Genomic DNA, 17,944 nt, shown 5'->3' with positions numbered 1-17,944 from the left:
GAGCAACTAGGCCCGTGAGCCACAACTACTGAGCCTGCCCGTCTGGAGCCTGTGCCCCGCAACAAGAGAGGCCGCGACAGTGAGAGGCCCGCGTACCGCGATGAAGAGTGGCCCCCGCTTGCCACAACTAGAGAAAGCCCTCGCACAGAAACGAAGACCCAACACAGCGAAAAATAAATAAATAAATAAATACATAAATTTATAAAAAAAGAAACTGTCAAACTGGTGTACCATTAAAAAAAAAATTTCATGGTTTTCTTTTATTATTCAGTAAATTTCACTGAAAACAGTTTCTTTTGATTTTTAAAAATGGAGCCAAATGTTTATTTTGCTATAGAAGTATTATATGGCTTCTTTTATTTTCTGTCTCTCATTGTTTTTTTAAACACTAATATACAATGGAATATGCCATTCTTTTTATTTTATGTAACAATTTACAAAATAATTGCGCTCTAGCTGTTTCTGTAAAACATATAGAGCCAGGCCACCGATCAATCTTGATTTTTTTTTTTTTAATAAATTTATTTATTTATTTTTGGCTGTGTTGGGTTTTCGTTTCTGTGTGCGGGCTTTCTCTAGTTGCGGCGAGCGGGGGCTACTCTTCATCGCAGTGCGAGGGCTTCTCATTGTCGTGGCTTCTCTTGTTGCGGAGCACAGGCTCTAGACGCGCAGGCTCAGTAGTTGTGCCTCAAGGGCTTAGTTGCTCCGCGGCATGTGGGATCTTCCCAGACCAGGGCTCGAACCCGTGTCCCCTGCATTGGCAGGCAGATTCTTTTTTTTTTTTTTTTTAATTTTATTATTTATTTATTTATTTATTTTATTTTTATTCTTTTTGTTTTTAACATCTTTATTGGAGTATAATTGCTTTACAATGGTGTGTTAGTTTCTGCTTTATAACAAAGTGAATCCGTTATACATATACATATGTTCCCATATCTCTTCCCTCTTGCATCTCCCTCCCTCCCACCCTCCCTATCCCACCCCTCTAGGTGGTCACAAACCACTGAGCTGGCAGGCAGATTCTTAACCACTGCGCCACCAGGGAAGCCCTTGATTTTTGTATTAATGAAGAGGTTGATGAAATATCACCATCCTGAATTTTAACTACTATTTATGAGCTTTTATAGCTCTTTAGCAAGTAAATCTATAAGTTGCAAAACAGTAGTGCCCACCACAAGGAAAACACATTTCTCTCTCTTCATATATATTGAAATATGATTGAATGTGATCTTATAAATGAAGATGTTATACACATATAAGGTGCTGTGAGGAAGGACTTCTTAGAGAGGAAAGTAAAAACATGATTATGCAAAATTTAGAAAGATTGTAAGTATTACTATGTCTACAAAATATGAGTGGGCTTCCCTGGTGGCGCAGTGGTTGAGTCTGCCTGCTAATGCAGGGGACACGGGTTCGAGCCCTGGTCTGGGAGGATCCCACATGCCGCGGAGCAACTACGCCCGTGAGCCACAACTACTGAGCCTGCGCGTCTGGAACCTGTGCTCCACAACAAGAGAGGCCGCGATAGTGAGAGGCCCGCGCACCGCGATGAAGAGTGGCCCCCGCTTGCCACAACTAGAGAAAGCCCTCGCACAGAAACGAAGACCCAACACAGCCAAAAATAAATAAATAAATAAATCATTCCTTTAAAAAAAAAAAAAAAGAAACTAGCCAACTCCAGTTATTCTTTGAGTTTGTTTAAAAAAAAAAAAAAATGAGTGTACACAAGATCTTTAAATAACCCATGTTAAACATGATTCATGTTGTGCACAGAGGAAAGGAGTCTATATCTTAATTTCAAATATTTTGGATTTCAGAGAACAACATCCAGGAACCAAACGACTCTCTTTTGTTACATCAGGGTTCAATACTGAGAAGGAAGATGGAGCATATTCTTTCTTTACTCTCCTCCCAAACACCTACAAACTTAGTCTTACATGTTGAGCACACAGAGTTTTACGTAAGCCTCTTCATTGTTTCCATCATGCTTTCCAGCACACACTCAATCACCCTTCTGTCCTATTTTGGAATAAGCAGTCATGAAATTTTGCTGAAAATTTCTTACTATGCCTTCAAGATTAATTCTCTCCATTAAGTGAACACGGATGGAAATAATTAACCTTTTACTTGGTATTAATAGAAAAAAGTAGAATTTCAGTAGTGCTAACCTACTTTATAGGCTATTACTTCTGTTGTCTCCATCCCATCTCTGTTCCCACATGTGACCATCTGGCTTGCAGAATGCAGCTGTTCGCTGGTGCTATTTGCATGACTACGGGTCCAAAGAGCATTATAGGAGATTAAGGAAACCATGCACATGTTGGAAGGAGAGAGCTGAGTTATGTACCCCAGGAGTTCTCATTTTGGTTAATTTTGGAAAGTACATAGTATATCACTGCTGGGCAATGTGATGGTTAAATCGCCGCTCTGACCTCAGAAAGAGAGTGTGGGTGCAGCAATTGGTGTTTGGGAAAAGAAATATGTTTATAGTATTATATGTTCAAATGACATGTGAGATTTAATAAGTGTGAATTCAATATCCCCTGACTTTACTACACATCTACTCTAATCACGGGAAATGCAATGTGGTGCTTGATGTTGTTAGACACATAATCCTACCTTCTATGGAATTGAGAGGACTTCTTGGCCCTGTAATTCTTTATCATAAGGAGCAGAACTCTGGGTTTTAACAAGCCCTGCAGAAGATTCTGATGCACACTCGGGTTTCAGATCCACAGCCATAATTCTTCAGCCATTAACTCCAAGTGATGTTTCTTCCTACTGTTTTAGGTCCAACTGTGCTGGGGTTGTTCTGTTGTGGTGTTTTTTTTAACCTCTTCCATTCCTTTTGCTTTTTCAGATACTCAATATCTCCTCCTGGAAAACTGAAATAATTCCTGACAAATTTTTCTGCCTCAAATATCCATCTCCTTTGACCTTTTAGTCTTTCTTAAACAACCGTTTCATCGTGGCCCCTTATTTCAAATCCCCAGAGTTTCTTCACTGCCACCTGGATGAAGTCCAATTGTCCTACACCGTTTTTTAACATTCCATATTGTACAAATTTCTGACCTAACTTAAGAACTTGTTTCTCCTTCCTGCCCACATTGATTCTCACTCTGGTGAGGTTTATTTTCTTAATTTCTATAGCATTCCTTGCACGTATTTTTCCTCTGTGCTTTTGTATATGCTCTTCTCCCAGATGTAGATCAGTCTTCTTAACCCTTCTTATGCTTTCAAATCCTAATCACCTTTCAAAGTTCCCTTCCTCCAGGAAGACTTCTCCATCACCTCATCACACCTTGATCTCTCCCTTCCTGTTTATTCCTCTCCTCTGACAACTACTTATACACTACCTTGTATTATTATATACATGCTGTCCTCATGAACTAAAGTTTTGATTTCTACATCTTTGTATCTTTTCACCCAATAGCTTACATGCAACAGCCCTGTGTTCAAAAACTGTATTGGCCTTTGAGTCACAATACCAAAGTTTTGAAAAATTGACAAAATGCTTATCTTCAGCCAAAGTGTTATTCAGATGATTGAAACATTATTATTTATTACTTGGTCATAATTCACTGTACTAAGTGGAAATTACTGTAGTGTTTTTGGATAAGGGTAACTGATGAGAGGTCATTCTCTGTAGAGGCAGAGGAACTAGGATGCCCAGTGGTAGTGAACAGCTCTGAGGATGAGTTTTTGGCCCAGGATAAGGAAAATGAGCACTGTCTTCAGGGTGTATCAGAGAGTTGCAAATAGTCCAGAGACACAAAGATAATGCTCTGGGTTTTTTCGTTTGTTTGTTGCCAGTGATATAAAGACTGAAAAGAGGAAGGAAGGAAGGAAGGGAGGAAGGAAGGGAGGGAGGAAGGAAGGAGGGAGTGAAGGAAGGAAGGGGGGAAGGAAAGGAAAAAGAAGAAATTTTACCCCATTCTTCTTGCCTTTTCTGGAACAGAGGAAAAGCATTTTGGAAAATGATGTATATTTCCATCAAATAGACATCATATGATAAAAGAAGTCCTGACTGTAAACTCCAGATAAAGCTCTGACTTGCTACAAGGTGTTGGTCAAGTTACTTTCTGACTCTCAGATTCTTCGTCCATCAAATGAAGCTCCATAGTGTAAGTGCCTGACAATAAGCCTTTCTGACTGCAATGTAAGTGCCTAACATTAAGCTTCTGGTTACCAACGCACCCATTTCAAAGACATCCATATCGAATAAACATATTGCCAGCTACACAACTAGATAAATAGCCAGGTCACTCCACCCATGAAGCTCCCCTTTTAGAAAGCCCCTGGCAACCTAGATAACTGACCTCTTAAGTGACCCTGCTTTCCCCTTCCCATGCCCTAATTCCCACTCTTATGTTTTAAATTTGCCAGTAAAGAGTAAACCTATGAAACCTTAGGCACCCCACCCTAGATCCCAATAAAGGGAGAACCCAGGTCCACACTCTCTCTCTCTCTACCCAGGACCTCCCTGTGTGGCCCCAGGTGTGCTATGTACCATCCAAGAACTGCGAGGAATAAATCTTGTTTTTCAAAGTTCCCAGGTGGTTGTTTCTGAGGTGCATCTTGCAATCATAATAAGAACCACAAGGCCCAGTCCAGCCACAACACTGGCTCCAGTCCAAGCAGGGAGATCTCTGTGGGGACTCACCACAAGTAGTATGGGCCCAGGAGAGTGCTCCCAGGCATTCCTAGTCATAGCACCACTACTGACAGTCTGAGACCAACACAAAACAAGATCATACATCTTTTCCTTGAGGTTATCATAAAGATTCAAGAGATAGTGGCTATTCTTGGATCAGAGTTTGGAAAATTAAATCCTTGTTATTTGGGGGCTAGTGTCAGGACAAGGTGTGAAGTGTGGAGCACTCATAATAGCAGAGAACATGACAGCCTTTATTCCTATAGCCTGCATTCCACGCTGACTATTGGAGCTTTCAGGCCTACAGGAGCTGTGAAGAGAAGAAAGTTAAATGCTTGAATAGATATGAGAAAAATATCAGGGCTACACCTGTATCTGGAACAACAGATGTTCTCCCTGAGTCTCCCTGGATACAGAAACACCAAGGTCCATTTATTTTTAGAAGATATCATTGCACAGAATCTACAGATTTACAGAGTGCCTGCCATGTGCCAGGCAACATGCTAGGCACATTTGTATATGTTATCTCATTTCATCCTGGTCACACTTCCATAATATAGGTAGCCCAGAGAGGAAATAAGTCAAAAGAGGATAAGTTGATTCCCCAATAGCCAAACAGAGATTTTTTTTTTTTTTTTTTTTTACTTCAAAGATGATGTCCTTTCTGCTGTGCCAGGATGCGATTCTAAAGTCAGCATAAGCTAGTAGAAGGAACCTCACACAAGAGAAGGTGAACTTATGCTCACTGTACAGAATATTTGCTACAAATGGGAAACTGCATTATTAGAGCCCTGAGCTCCCTATTTTATTTGGGATAAGCTATGCAAAGACATATAAGCTAAGAATATTGAAGAGTGGACATCAGTAAAGATATCACACATCCATGCCTAGGATACAGTTCCACAAAATTGTCAAGCAATAGAGGATCCGGTTTCATGAATAACTAGCATAGATCACTCCAACTCTCAAAATCCTGGGTTTTTTGCTCCTCCACTGCTCCATTTGGTATGTAGTGGACTTTGGACATCAGAGATAAGCCCTTACACGGTGGTTCATTAACTATTAAGGAATCATAGGTATAAGTATGAGATACGTCCTCTAGTCCAGCCGTTGGTCCTAAGCACTTATAAGGGGACGTTCCTGCATACTTCATTTGGTCCATTGGCTTCAGCATGCCCCTGGCCTTAGAATATCATTAAACATCCTGAACCTATTTCTTTTTCCTATTCTGTCCTCAGTGTCCTGTCAACCCTTGATTATTTTAAGATCCTCAGAAAAAGAGCTCCTTCATGACTTTCCTCTTGCAAAAGACCAGATTAACTCTTCTAGAAGAGATTGATGGCACATTTAGAAAGGCCCAATTTCTATAAACACAAATCAAGTCTTACGTCTAGCTTGGCAAGGAGATGGAGCAAGTCCCTGTTATTTGCTCCCAATGCTTCACCCCTCAAAAGACTAACAAAAAGGTTGCTTGCTGTAGCGATGAAAAATAAAATACAAGTTAAATCCTCAAGGCACACCACAAGACAAGCCTTTGGCAGCATGCCTTGGTTCATTTATATTTCAACAGAGCCCATTTTTCCATATTAAAATGAACATATGGAAATTAGAAGAAGGAAAAGGAGAGGAAAGGATGAATGCAGTAGTAAAAAGAATCCAAGTGGAAGAATTCAGGTATCAGATTAATAGTATATTTCTGAAATTTTGTTCTGTCAGTGCTTAATTAATCTGTGTACTAATCAAGGTAAACACTTGCTACTCTAACTTTGAAATTTCAGTGACTTAACACAGTAAAAGCAAATCTTCCCACACACCACAGCCCAATACATATCAGCCCTTGGGAAACATGGGCCACTCTGCTCCACACAGTCATTCAGGAACCCAGCTTATAGCTTGCCACCTTTAAGAATTTCATATTCTTAAATTACATCAGTTGCTTTTGGCAAAGTGAAAGAAAATCAAGCACAAGTGGAGAATATATTAGGAAGTTTCTAAGAATCAGGACTGAAAGGGATATCCATCACTTTCTCCCACATTCCATTGGCCAGAACTCAGACACATGACCTCATCTATCTGCAATGAGAGCTATAAATATGGCTTAAGGAATAAAAAGAACAGGGTTTAAAGAAAACCAGTTTTGTCTGTGTAACAGTTAGGGACCAGAGCTAGGAATTGTTCCCCCCCCCAGTAGTACCCCTGGCTGAATGAGAGGGGAGTATCCAGCCAAACTATAGAAGTCTCTGGTTAGTTTTCTTATGTTCAAACTGTTATGTGGTAAAAGTAATTTTGACTCTCTTTTGCACTTGGTACAAATACACAAAATGTACTATTAATTTTTTTCAATGTAGATGAAGAGGTTTTTATGTACTAGTTCAAATCTATATAGCTGATGCTATGAAAACATTTGATAGGTGTCTATATTTGTGCTGGCTTAGAAATTTAAGAGATTTTTATGGGAAATTACAATTTGGAATGTACCTGGGATGGAATTTTCTTACTAGATGATTTACTAACCTTGAACACTATAAAAAACAAACAAGCAAAAAAAAAAAAAAAAAAACCCCAAAACTGGTGTGTTATTTTCTTCCAAAAGAGTTTCTTTAAGTAGAAATAGAAAGGGTTACTGTGTGGTTAAAATGGAAATTTAAAAACTCATTTCAGCAAGATATATTTTCTTCTACTCACTCAAAAATGCATGATAGGACTTCCCTGGTGGTGCAGTGGTTAAGAATCTGCCTGCCAAGGCAGGGGACATGGGTTCAATCCCTGGTCCAGGAAGATCCCACATGCTGTGGAGCAACTAAGCCCGTGCGCCACAACTACTGAGCCTGCACTCTAGAGCCCGCAAGCCACAACTACTGAGCCCACATGCCACAACTACTAAAGCCTGCGCGCCTAGAGCCTGTGCTCCACAACAAGAGAAACCACCGCAATGAGAAGCCCGTACACTGCAACGAAGAGTAGCCCCTGCTCCCCGAAACTAGAGAAAGCCCACGTGCAACAACAAAGACCCAACACAGCCAAAATAAATAAATAGCTAAATAAGTGTTCCTTTAAGAAAAAAAAATACATGATAGCAAATACTCAATAATTAATTATAGCTCAACATCATGACAATATTGTTAGGTTTGTTGCAATTTTCCCAATACTCCTCTAGGTTGTTATTAGAAGGCACTAAAATAACCCTAAACATGTTATTAGTGCTAATGATAAATGTTATGTGCATAGAGGTGTAGAGGTCAAGGTTTAACCAGAAAAACAAAACCAAGTTCATATATCTACACTCAGGGACTTGGTTATACAAGTGATGGTTATACAAGTATACTGAAGAAGAGATAGTCAGGTAAGCCAAGAGATTCTCACAGCAGGAAGTCACTCCCACTCCTAGGTTGGAGAGGCAAAGTGAGGAGATGGTGTTCCCTGAGCCCATGGACCACCATCACTTGGTGGAAACTGGAATCATAGCAGATATGTCTGGTAGGAGCTAATGATGTGGAATGTATGAAGCCAACACCCAAGAACTTGCCCAAAGCGAAGAAGGGATAAAAATAATTGGCTTATTTTCCCTCTTCACCTCCCACAAGGCCCTTTCTCTGCCTGCCATTGATCAAACACAGCCAAAGGGTGGACACCAGACTGATTGGAAAATGCTTAACACCTGCTCTTCCCCTGATGCTACAGAGGACAGGGGAGTGAAGAGGAATGCATCTGAGGGAAGCAGCAAAAGCGATGAACGTACCAAGGAAGAGAGCATCATTATGATTTATATACTCCATTGATTTAACTTACTCAATGCAAAGTGATGTCCTCTCTCCACATAGCTGTTTAAAGAACACGTGCCAGTTCAGAAGGATTCCAGATCCTTCCAGTCGCGTCTGAGTAAAAGTAATGCTCAATTTAACCAAATTGCTACCTAAGGTTTCAAATCACATCTAATCCGCTCAATGTTTAGATTTCTGTCCTTTCTGAAGAAAAACAAAATAAAACAAACTACCACTAAAGTAGTTGGGTTAGTGCATTTAGATTGAGCACATAAGAAGGTCTTCTCCAAAAATGTCTTAGAGATGAACATAGGAAAGAGATTGTGTTCCTTGAGAATCAGAGTGGCAAATACTTTCAACTAAATGTCAAACCGACAGAACAAGTTGATAAACCCTGGGAACTCATTCTCTAATAAATGTTAAGTTAAAATTACACAAATAAATCCCCACACTTCCTACAGATCTCTGAAAAGCTATAACCTTTCTTTGGAGTTAATTCATAATAATGCAAATAACCTAAAAAAATAAATAATTTCAGACAGACAGCTCTTTGAAAGGTGATCGAAATGAAACCAAGGTGGCAGAAATAAAGAGTTGGGTGCAAAAGGAGTCTCAGTGCAGTGATGAAAATGACACATTTTCAACCCGGCAGTGCTAAACCTTATTAAAGAAATGTCTAGAAACATGTAAAATGCTTTAATCATTCATAAAAATAATTATGGTTCTCAGCAACTTTAGCCAAATGGATGTCACAGGAATTCTCTAAGGATGATGTCTAATGTGTACTTTGTCATTGAAAGGGTATTTTTTCAGAAAGTAGTATGGTCTAAATGGAAAGAGACTGAACTATATGGCCAAAACAACATAAAATTAAAATTCTGATTAGGCGTATGCCAAATGTATGGTCTTGGAATAAAGCATTTTACCACTTGGACCCCCAGGTTTTTCTTCAGTGAAAATGGGATATTTCTTCTCCTATGATTTGTAATAAGAATTAGCAATAATGCTTATAATGGATGTGACACATAGTAAATCAATGTTCCATAATTCTTGGTTATAATTATTATCTTATTCTTATTATTTGAACATTTGCATATCACACATTGACAAACTAACTTCTTCTAATACTATATTTTTCTTCTCATCAAGAAATTGTACCTTCTTGGAAACCACTTCAAAAATGCAAATACTTTTAGGGGGGAGTTACTCTTTTAAGCAGTATCTGTGAACAATGTGATTATTTTTAACACCTCTGCAAAGACTGACTGACAACCACCTAAGAGCAAATTTGGGAAGGGTAGTAGGGTGGAAGAATTAGGACTTAAAGAAAGCTTTACTTCGCATATTAATTGAAGTGTTTGTCGAAAGCGCAGGCAAGTAAGTGCCATCCCCGGCATATTAGAATCCAGGAATCCCCATTTTTAATATCAAGCCAGTTGAATCTGATTCCTATGGTGCAGGATCCCACCTTGAAGATCATTGCTTTAAAGACAATATGAGGAGTTATGCAGGAGGTATTGAGGGGCTTAGTGGTTATCTCACACAGACTACAGCTCCTTTTTACAATAAAACTGGGTCCAAGTTTTGCTAAGCTTCTTGGTTCTGCCCTATTTCATCACTAGGAAAACAAGAGCAGGCTGAGGGTAACCCAAAGGTTCATATGGCTTGATGCTAACAGCAGAGAGTTCAGGAAATCCCTTGAATGCTAGGCCCTGGTTGGGGGTGGCGGTAGGGGACCTATAATTACATATTTAGAATTGCATTTGGCAAGATAAAAAAATCACTCTCTGCAAAGTATATTGAATTTATCAGTACAGGTAGCTCTGATTACCATGGAATGGGCAGCCCTCATTTTGCGCAGAGATGGAGCATTGGCAGGCTGTTATATCCCTGACTCATGCCTAAAAATTGTTAATTGTGCTTCTCGCTGGCCACTTGACCTTGACCTTTCTTTCCTTGCTTTTTCTATTTCTGACTTCTCTCTTCTACGTTTTGTACTCCCCACATCTGCCACCCTCACTTCTTATCTATCAATGACTTGAGTTGGCCTGTGGCTACAATGGGCACTGACCTCTCCTATGCATCCTAGCCTAAATGAAAAACAGGTTTAATCGCTGGTTTTATAATAACTATTATTAACAGTAATAAAAATTAATAGTAATAATCATGATTGCTTCCTTTATTCTTACTCCTGCCACTGCTAGAAATATAAAAAGTAAATGAAAAGTTATGGTAAGAAAATTAAAAACAAAATTATAAATGTTCTTATTATTATCTCATATTATCCCCATTAAAAACTTGAAAATACATAGATTCATTGTTATAAAACCATTCTTCAGGGCCAAGATGAAGAACCATCAGTAAATTCATACCAGATTCAAAAGTATTATAAAGCAATTATACTCCAATAAAGATGAAAAACAAAAAAACAAGAACAACAACAAAAAAACAAAAGTAGTACATATTTGTAGTTTGCCCCTTCTCCTCTAATGACTGTCTTTCTGTGACAGACAAATCTCAACTGCTAAATCAGAGAATAAATATGCAAACTTCCTTTGCTGGTAGAAGTCCGTGAAATGTATTCCTCCTGCTTTTTCAATTTCTGCGCATGGAATTGAGTACCTTGTTCTTGGATCCAGTTGACAATCAAGAGAAGCACACTGTTCCATACATTAGCCTTAGTTACTCTGATTGCTTCAGACCTGGGTGATTTATGAAACTGATAGCAGACCTTCAGAATCAGAAAGGGGCTAAGGCCCAAGTTCTTATTTAATCTGATTTCATGGAAAGCCCTCTTTTCCTTTTGGTTCAGAGGTGCTGTGAAGTATAAAACTTGAGCTGTATATCAATTTCCGGTTGATGCAGGTTAGCAATTTTACATACCATGATCAGTTTCACAGCTGATTCTCTTCCTTACCCAAAATCTGGAGAAATGGTAAATTTACTGACTCTGGTTCTTAGTAAATAAGAAAAATATTTGATAATGTTTGTTAAAATCCTTAAACTCAAATATAGCCACTAATTTTCCTTCTTTATCAGAAATATAAAGGTTTCACTGTGGCTTAAGTTATAATAATAAAACTACCATTTATTGTGTGTCATATGCTAGGAGATGTATATCCATTTACTCCTCCCCAAAACCCTGTGAGGTGGTATTATTAATATCCCCATTTAACAGATCAGACCACAGCAGCTTAAAGTTAAATAACTTGTTCATGGTCACTAGCTAGTATAAGGCAGAGCCAGGATTAGAAGATACCAGATGATTCAATAAATGGAGGTCTTAACCACCTTATGACGTTGACTTTATGTTTCCTTCCAAAAGTTATAACTCTTCACCTCAGTGGTGTTCTCCTCCAAGCTGGTGGTAAAATCACTATGGCAGTTCTGGACCTCACATATACTGCAGTAGTTATTTTTTTAAATCAATAATCTTTTTCTCAAATGACCTTTTAAATTCCCTCCTGCCATCTCATTGGCCCACTTGAGACATATGCCTATTGAGGTGGGTCATATGCCATTGCTAAAAACATTCCAATGGGCTGGGGAATGATGAGTGCTGATTGGCTGTGGTCTATGTTCCTGAAACAATTATTGACAAGGGAACTGAAATGATCCTTAGAAATACAAAGCCCCTTTTGCTGAAAATGGTCAGATTTCCCTACATGGGGTGATGATGTTAGGGAGACACCTATCTGGAAAGGAACTGGGTTTTGAGTGGATGGCCAACAATTTCCATTACATCTGTCTGTACACTTCTGTTGTCATGTTTCACCTTCCAACTTTACCTTCTGTGTGCTTTCCTTATCTTCAGTGAAACTGGACTACCACTGTTAACAAACCTCCTCTTCTTAAGCCACTTCTGTGTCTTTGCTACTTTGTAGAGACATTAAACATGGGCTTTTGAGTCAGCAATACCTAGTTTCAGATTCTGGCCCTACTTCATACAGTATGAATAACTTACCCTCGCCAAGCATGAGTTTCCACCACTGTAAAGACAGGAACAATATTGATTTCAGAGAGTTATACTAAGTATTAAATTAAAAGGAGAACTTATCACAATGCTTGTAGTAAAGAATAATAAATGATTCCTCGTCCCTTCAAGTTCCCTTGAAATACCTTCTTGCTAATACTGCAGAAACCTCTTCTGGTTTTTCATCCCCATTTATTCTTATCTTAGTCAAGAGTTAAAAAATAACCAAAATATAGGAAGTGGGAAATACAGCAGCAAAAGTGCTTTTCCTTAAAGTCTGAATTTAGACAATTGGCAAAAAGGACTTTAAAGTACGTCCAGAATACTGGCAATGAACTCTAGGCAAGGAAAGAAGCTGCCTCGTACATCACTTTACATTCCCTCCAAAAAGTGGCTCATGGTGCCTAGAAAGCCTGACTATCCCTCCTTCTCCATTTCCCATCTGGCCGATCCCTTTATTTCTCAGCACAAATGTCACTTCCTCAGGGAAGATGTTGCTGATCTTCCAATCCTCCAAACTAAATTAAGACCTTTGTCACTGGTTCAACAAATGGCATCTTTCCCCTTCTGTAACCCTCGCCATATTGGTAATTTCAGGTTCTCTCTGTCTTCCTCCCTGCCCTGTGATTTCTAGAGGACCCAAATGACTTTATCTATTTCACTGCCATAGTCCCGTTGCCTGTTATGGTACGTACTTGGCACACACAGAAAAGGCACTCAAAAATAGCTCTTAAAAAAAAAAAAAAAAAAAAAGCTCTTAATTAAATGAATGAACAATTGCAACATGGATTGAAAGGTGACAATGCTCAGAAATCAGAAAATTTGACTTGTTTGCTGTATATGCCTGGAAAAGGGTAAGAAAAGTTAGCAGAAATAAAATATTCCTAAAATAGAATATAGATCTCTTTACTGTCCTGTGCGAGTACCCAAGGTCCAGGATGTGCAAAGACAAGTAAAAAGAAAACTACATTGGGCAAGTGTTGATTCCAGTTGACAGACACTTTCTTATAGAAGCTCCATATCACTCTTATTGGATCAAACTATAGTTCACAGATGCAAAAAAGAAAAAAAAAAAAAAAAAAACAAGGAAGAAGAAAATGGAGGATAAAAGAAAATGGAGGTAGACATGACAAAATTATTTAAATTAAAATCAAGCATGGAAGGCAAAACTCCCTCAAATATCTCTAAAAATTCCACAAAATATTACAAAGAAAATACTTAGAATCACTTAAGTCCAAATGAAGTTCCTAATCTGATTAATATGCCAATCATATTAGGCAGTGATTTTTCATTTGTGTTTTGAAAAATAATGTATGCAAGTCCTGCTATAAGACTTGCTGATTTATTTTCACTGCTTCCTGAATGATAGCACTGAATATGAACACTTCAAATGACTAAAGATCCCAAATGCAGCTCCCTGCAAAACTGATAAAATCAAGTATAACACTGTGTAAAGTTCCATGTGTTTTCACGTTTTCAATTCTCCTTGAAAGGGGGAGGAATGTAGACTATAAGGTGATTCTGATCAAGAGATCTGCAACACGTGATTAGTATACACTTTGTATTTTGAAAAGTTGAAGCCTGAGTGAAACATATTCAGAGAACCTTTATGCTAAGAGGGGAATGGTATAGAATACTGATTTTGAATTCAGATTTTCTTGAGTTTAAATTCTAATTTTCTATATGGTTTCTGGTCACCTATTTAATTACTTTTTAATTACTCTGACATTGTTTTTGAAGCTATTTAATAATGATGATAATAATAACTCAATATTATTTTTGTCTGACTCAGAACTAAAAATCTGACACACAGTGACCAAACACCTGACACATAGTGTGCACAATAAATAGCAAGTTTAATTTTATTATGTAAGATGATAAGAAGCCACCTCTGTCAACCAGACAATAGGCAGCTTCCTTTAACATGGAACCCTGTGCATTTCAACATTAAAGTTGGAACCACCAGTGGTTACAAATACCCAGGTAAAAAAAGCAATATATTTGGCAGGTGTAGAATAAAGAAAGTGCTTTTGCCTCCAACAAGTTGCACATGTCACAAATCCTACTGACAGCTTTGGTGAGAAGACTTCAAAAGGAAAATATTTGTAAAACTGAGAAATGTATGGAGGACTCAAAGGAGAAAAGGACACTATTGGCAGCAAAAATGCCTGCAGGAAAGCTTTGTTTTCACTTGAACGTTTTCCTGCTGATCTCAAAACCACCAGTTTCTTGCATCAACTGCAAAAACAAATAGAGAGGAAACAAAACTGATGGATGAGTTCAAAATCAGATTTCTTTGAGTCCGTGATGGCAGGGTGGTTTCAGGGATAAGGATTGCTCCTTCAGTGATCTGATTTCTTGAACTTAATTTCACAGTCTATCAGTTACCTGAGAGACATTATTTTCTTCGGCCTGGTCAAGTCAAAAGCAAGATTTCACAGATATAGAGAAAGAGAGGCAATAATGTCTTCTCTCAAGGGAATATTAACCCCTGGAGACATGAGCCAATTCCTTATAGCTTCTTGCCCCTCTAGTGTTTTCTGAGACATTGGTTAAATCATAGAATACCTTTAATAACTTTAACTTCTCCATGTGGAAAAAAAGACCCAACAATATCTTAAAGGTACAAAGAAGGACATTGCACCTTTATAAATGTAACCGTAAGACTGATAATATCAGTGGTGTTATTCTTAGGTATATTAGCATGCTTTTAACATATTTCTCTTGAATACATTGGAAAACAGACCCCTTTGGCTAATAGACACAATAGCAAAATAATTAAACAATTTTCAGAAGATAGTAACCTTCTGTGGTAGATTTGTGGACTGTGAAATGTAAGAAGGCTAGAGGTGGTAATTTTGATTTATTTATATGTTAATTCATTTTTATGTATTTACGTCTTTCCTTGTGCCAAAAAGGATTTAAGATGTCTAAGAACAACATTTATATGATTTTTAAAAATTAAAAATGACTTAGTGAGGGTATCAGGGCAAATAAGAGTAAGAAAGATAAGACAGATTTGATGTCAGCACAAAGGCTGCTTGCTGCCTGCATGGTTTTGTATATGTGCTGGTTTTGTCTGACTCAGAATTAATTTACAGTCAGTAAGCAGTTGACCAAAAAGCTATGGGCCAGCAGAGATTTTTACTTTTCAAAGACCCAGAAGAGAGAAAGCAGACCTGAACTCTTGCTCCTGGAAACCCTATCTTGGGCCCCACTGTAACGGTTGGTGGCCCAGACTGTTTTGATGAGGTTACTGCATTTGACAGCCTGTATATCCCAGTTTGATAACTGGTGAGACTTCAACATAGGGAAAAGCGTATGCTACAGACAATGAGAGTTAAACTTATTTCTCTATCATGCTCTTTATTTTTCATGTGATTATCACAGATGTGCCTGCCAGGAAGGCATCAAAGCTTCTTGAGGCAAAGTCAAATCAGAAGAAAATAACCTCAGAATGTAAAGGGCAGCTTCTATTGTAGAGATGACCACTTGAATCTACGGAGAAGTTTCCAAGATCATGACTGTAACTTTTCTTTCCCTCAGATTCTCACCCAGGGATTTTCTATGTCAGGAATGACAAATAGATTTTTATACTGAGTTACAAATTAGATCAAGTGTCAGTTGGGAATAGATACCTAAAGCTTTATGTTGAGAACAATTCTCTACTCATATCTGGGCCCAGTGGGCTAATGTGATCAATTAACAATATTGGCCAAGAGAGTGGGAAGCAGAGTGGTGGTAGTTGTATCGAACATGTGTGGTTTCAAGTGCTTTCTGGTTCTTTGATTCTGATTATACTGCAGAGTTGTAGGAAATTTACTTTATGGTACCTATATTTCTTTCCTAAGACCCTTTTAGAAAGGATAATCAAGAGTCAAACATTTTTTTCCTCTCTATACAACATGGAAAGACTGAGATGATCTTCTAGCATCCTGTGATTCCTCCCATCTGTATTTATTGTTGTTAAAAAAAAGTGTCAAGATGCACACAGTATATACTGTATATTGAAAAAAATCCCTAATTCAAATAGAATTGATTGAATTGAAATTGGATGAACACTGAGAAAAAGAATGCCAAAGCCCCATATACGCAGGCCTATGTCTTTCCTTTCACAACTTTGCAGATTCTTCCATTATATTAATTTGCCAGAAATATGCAGTTTAGACAATCTTCTGCTTCCGGTTTGTAAGTGATTTCCAATTTTAGACTCTTCTTATGGATGGTAGGATGATTCCAGGTCCAACATAAGTCATGTTTGCCTTCTAAGGTTCTGAAGGTATTACTCAATCCTTTAGGAATATGAAAATTATTGTGGACATTGTCATGATTAAAAGGGTAAACACAGATGTGTGTTGCCAGTGAATTTTTGAGCATACATAGTGTGAGAACATCATCAATGGAATTCTAAGAACTTGAAATGCTGTGGGAAACTGGCTTCCAAGGAGTTATACAACATCTGACATGCAACTGTCCTTTCACTGATCATTTCATTAAGAGTCAAAGTGTTCATAAGGCTAGTTGGCTGCTGAAAAGTGTTCATGGGAGAACATTTGAACCCTAGTGAAACTGTAACTGTAGATTGAAATTTTTAGTTGAAGATAACAATAATAGAACCTGACAGTTATTGCTAATTTTCATGTATAAATGTACAGTATATTGCTCCATTACTAGAGTCATGCGTGATGTTGTTGGAAAGAATCAAACTTGCTCAGAGAGCTAAGATATCCCAACATTGGTAGCTGAGTTTCTTTTACTGATGTTGGATGTATTTACATTTTAATTATTGGAATAGAAATCTGTTTGGTAGGATGTGAACAGGTGTCTCTGAAGAGATAGCACAGTGGGAAACGTTCATGGAATTTCCATACTTGGTTTCAACCCAGTAGTACATATTTCATAACATTTCAGCTAAATTAGCACATCCATTTTTGTATTATATGGGGGTGGAAAAAAACTAACCTTTTCGAGCTCTTGAAAATTAATCAGACTTTTTTAGCTTTCGTTTTGTGTTGAAATGAAAAAAAAATGTGGCAAATATGAACTTCCACCTTGGCAGAATTATAAAGCTCATTCAAGCATGAAGAAAATCAATGCCAAGTCAGGAGAAAAAGGAAATGAGAAGACTCAGTTTTGGGGGTTTGAAATATAACTCCCTGTGTACAATGAGTCCAGTCTTTTAAATGTCATCCCTGATGGCTGGTCATCTCTACAGAGGCATGGACTTACGAATCAGGAAGTGCAGTAGAGCATGGGGACAGGAGACACTCAGGGGAAAGGCCTCTTCAAGGCTGCTGGGCTTCTAGGGAATTTCATGGCCTTCACAGATACCTCTAAGGTGGGTACTTGGGAGACGGAAGCTTGACGCTAATGTTTATGCCTCACATTCCTTCCAGTGAAATTATCAAGACCTGGAGGCTGGAGCTGAAGTTTGTAGCTGAGATTGCTGGCTGATCACCAAACCCATTTAAAATTATTCTTGGACACACAGCTAGACTACACCTCCCAGCCGTGTTAATGAATCCCAGCCAAGGGGATACACCACTTTTAGGCCTG

At 38.3% G+C, this 17,944-nt stretch overlaps 2 long non-coding RNA genes across 11 annotated transcripts in view; one reads left to right on the top strand and one right to left on the bottom strand.

Moving 5' to 3' along the window:
• Window positions 1-17,944, bottom strand: part of LOC309638843 — a 516,516-nt gene that overhangs the window by 37,847 nt on the left and 460,725 nt on the right. The gene's annotated exons all lie outside the window — the stretch shown is intronic.
• LOC309638850 overlaps window positions 1-17,944 on the top strand; it is a 220,875-nt gene that overhangs the window by 120,515 nt on the left and 82,416 nt on the right. Inside the window, exon 6 of one of the 10 annotated variants that reach the window (XR_014251342.1) lies at window positions 8,239-13,132. The exons of the other annotated variants lie outside the window; for them this stretch is intronic. This is a non-coding gene — a long non-coding RNA (uncharacterized lncRNA). Of the gene's footprint in view, window positions 1-8,238; window positions 13,133-17,944 lie in introns of those variants that run through there. 10 annotated transcript variants of the gene reach the window in all.

This window comes from Balaenoptera physalus (genome assembly GCF_965194825.1).
Source record: "Balaenoptera physalus genome assembly, chromosome: 11".
NCBI classification, from domain to species: domain Eukaryota; kingdom Metazoa; phylum Chordata; class Mammalia; order Artiodactyla; family Balaenopteridae; genus Balaenoptera; species Balaenoptera physalus.
Note: the sequence above shows the minus strand (reverse complement) of the source record. Positions and strands in the feature narration are given on the sequence as shown.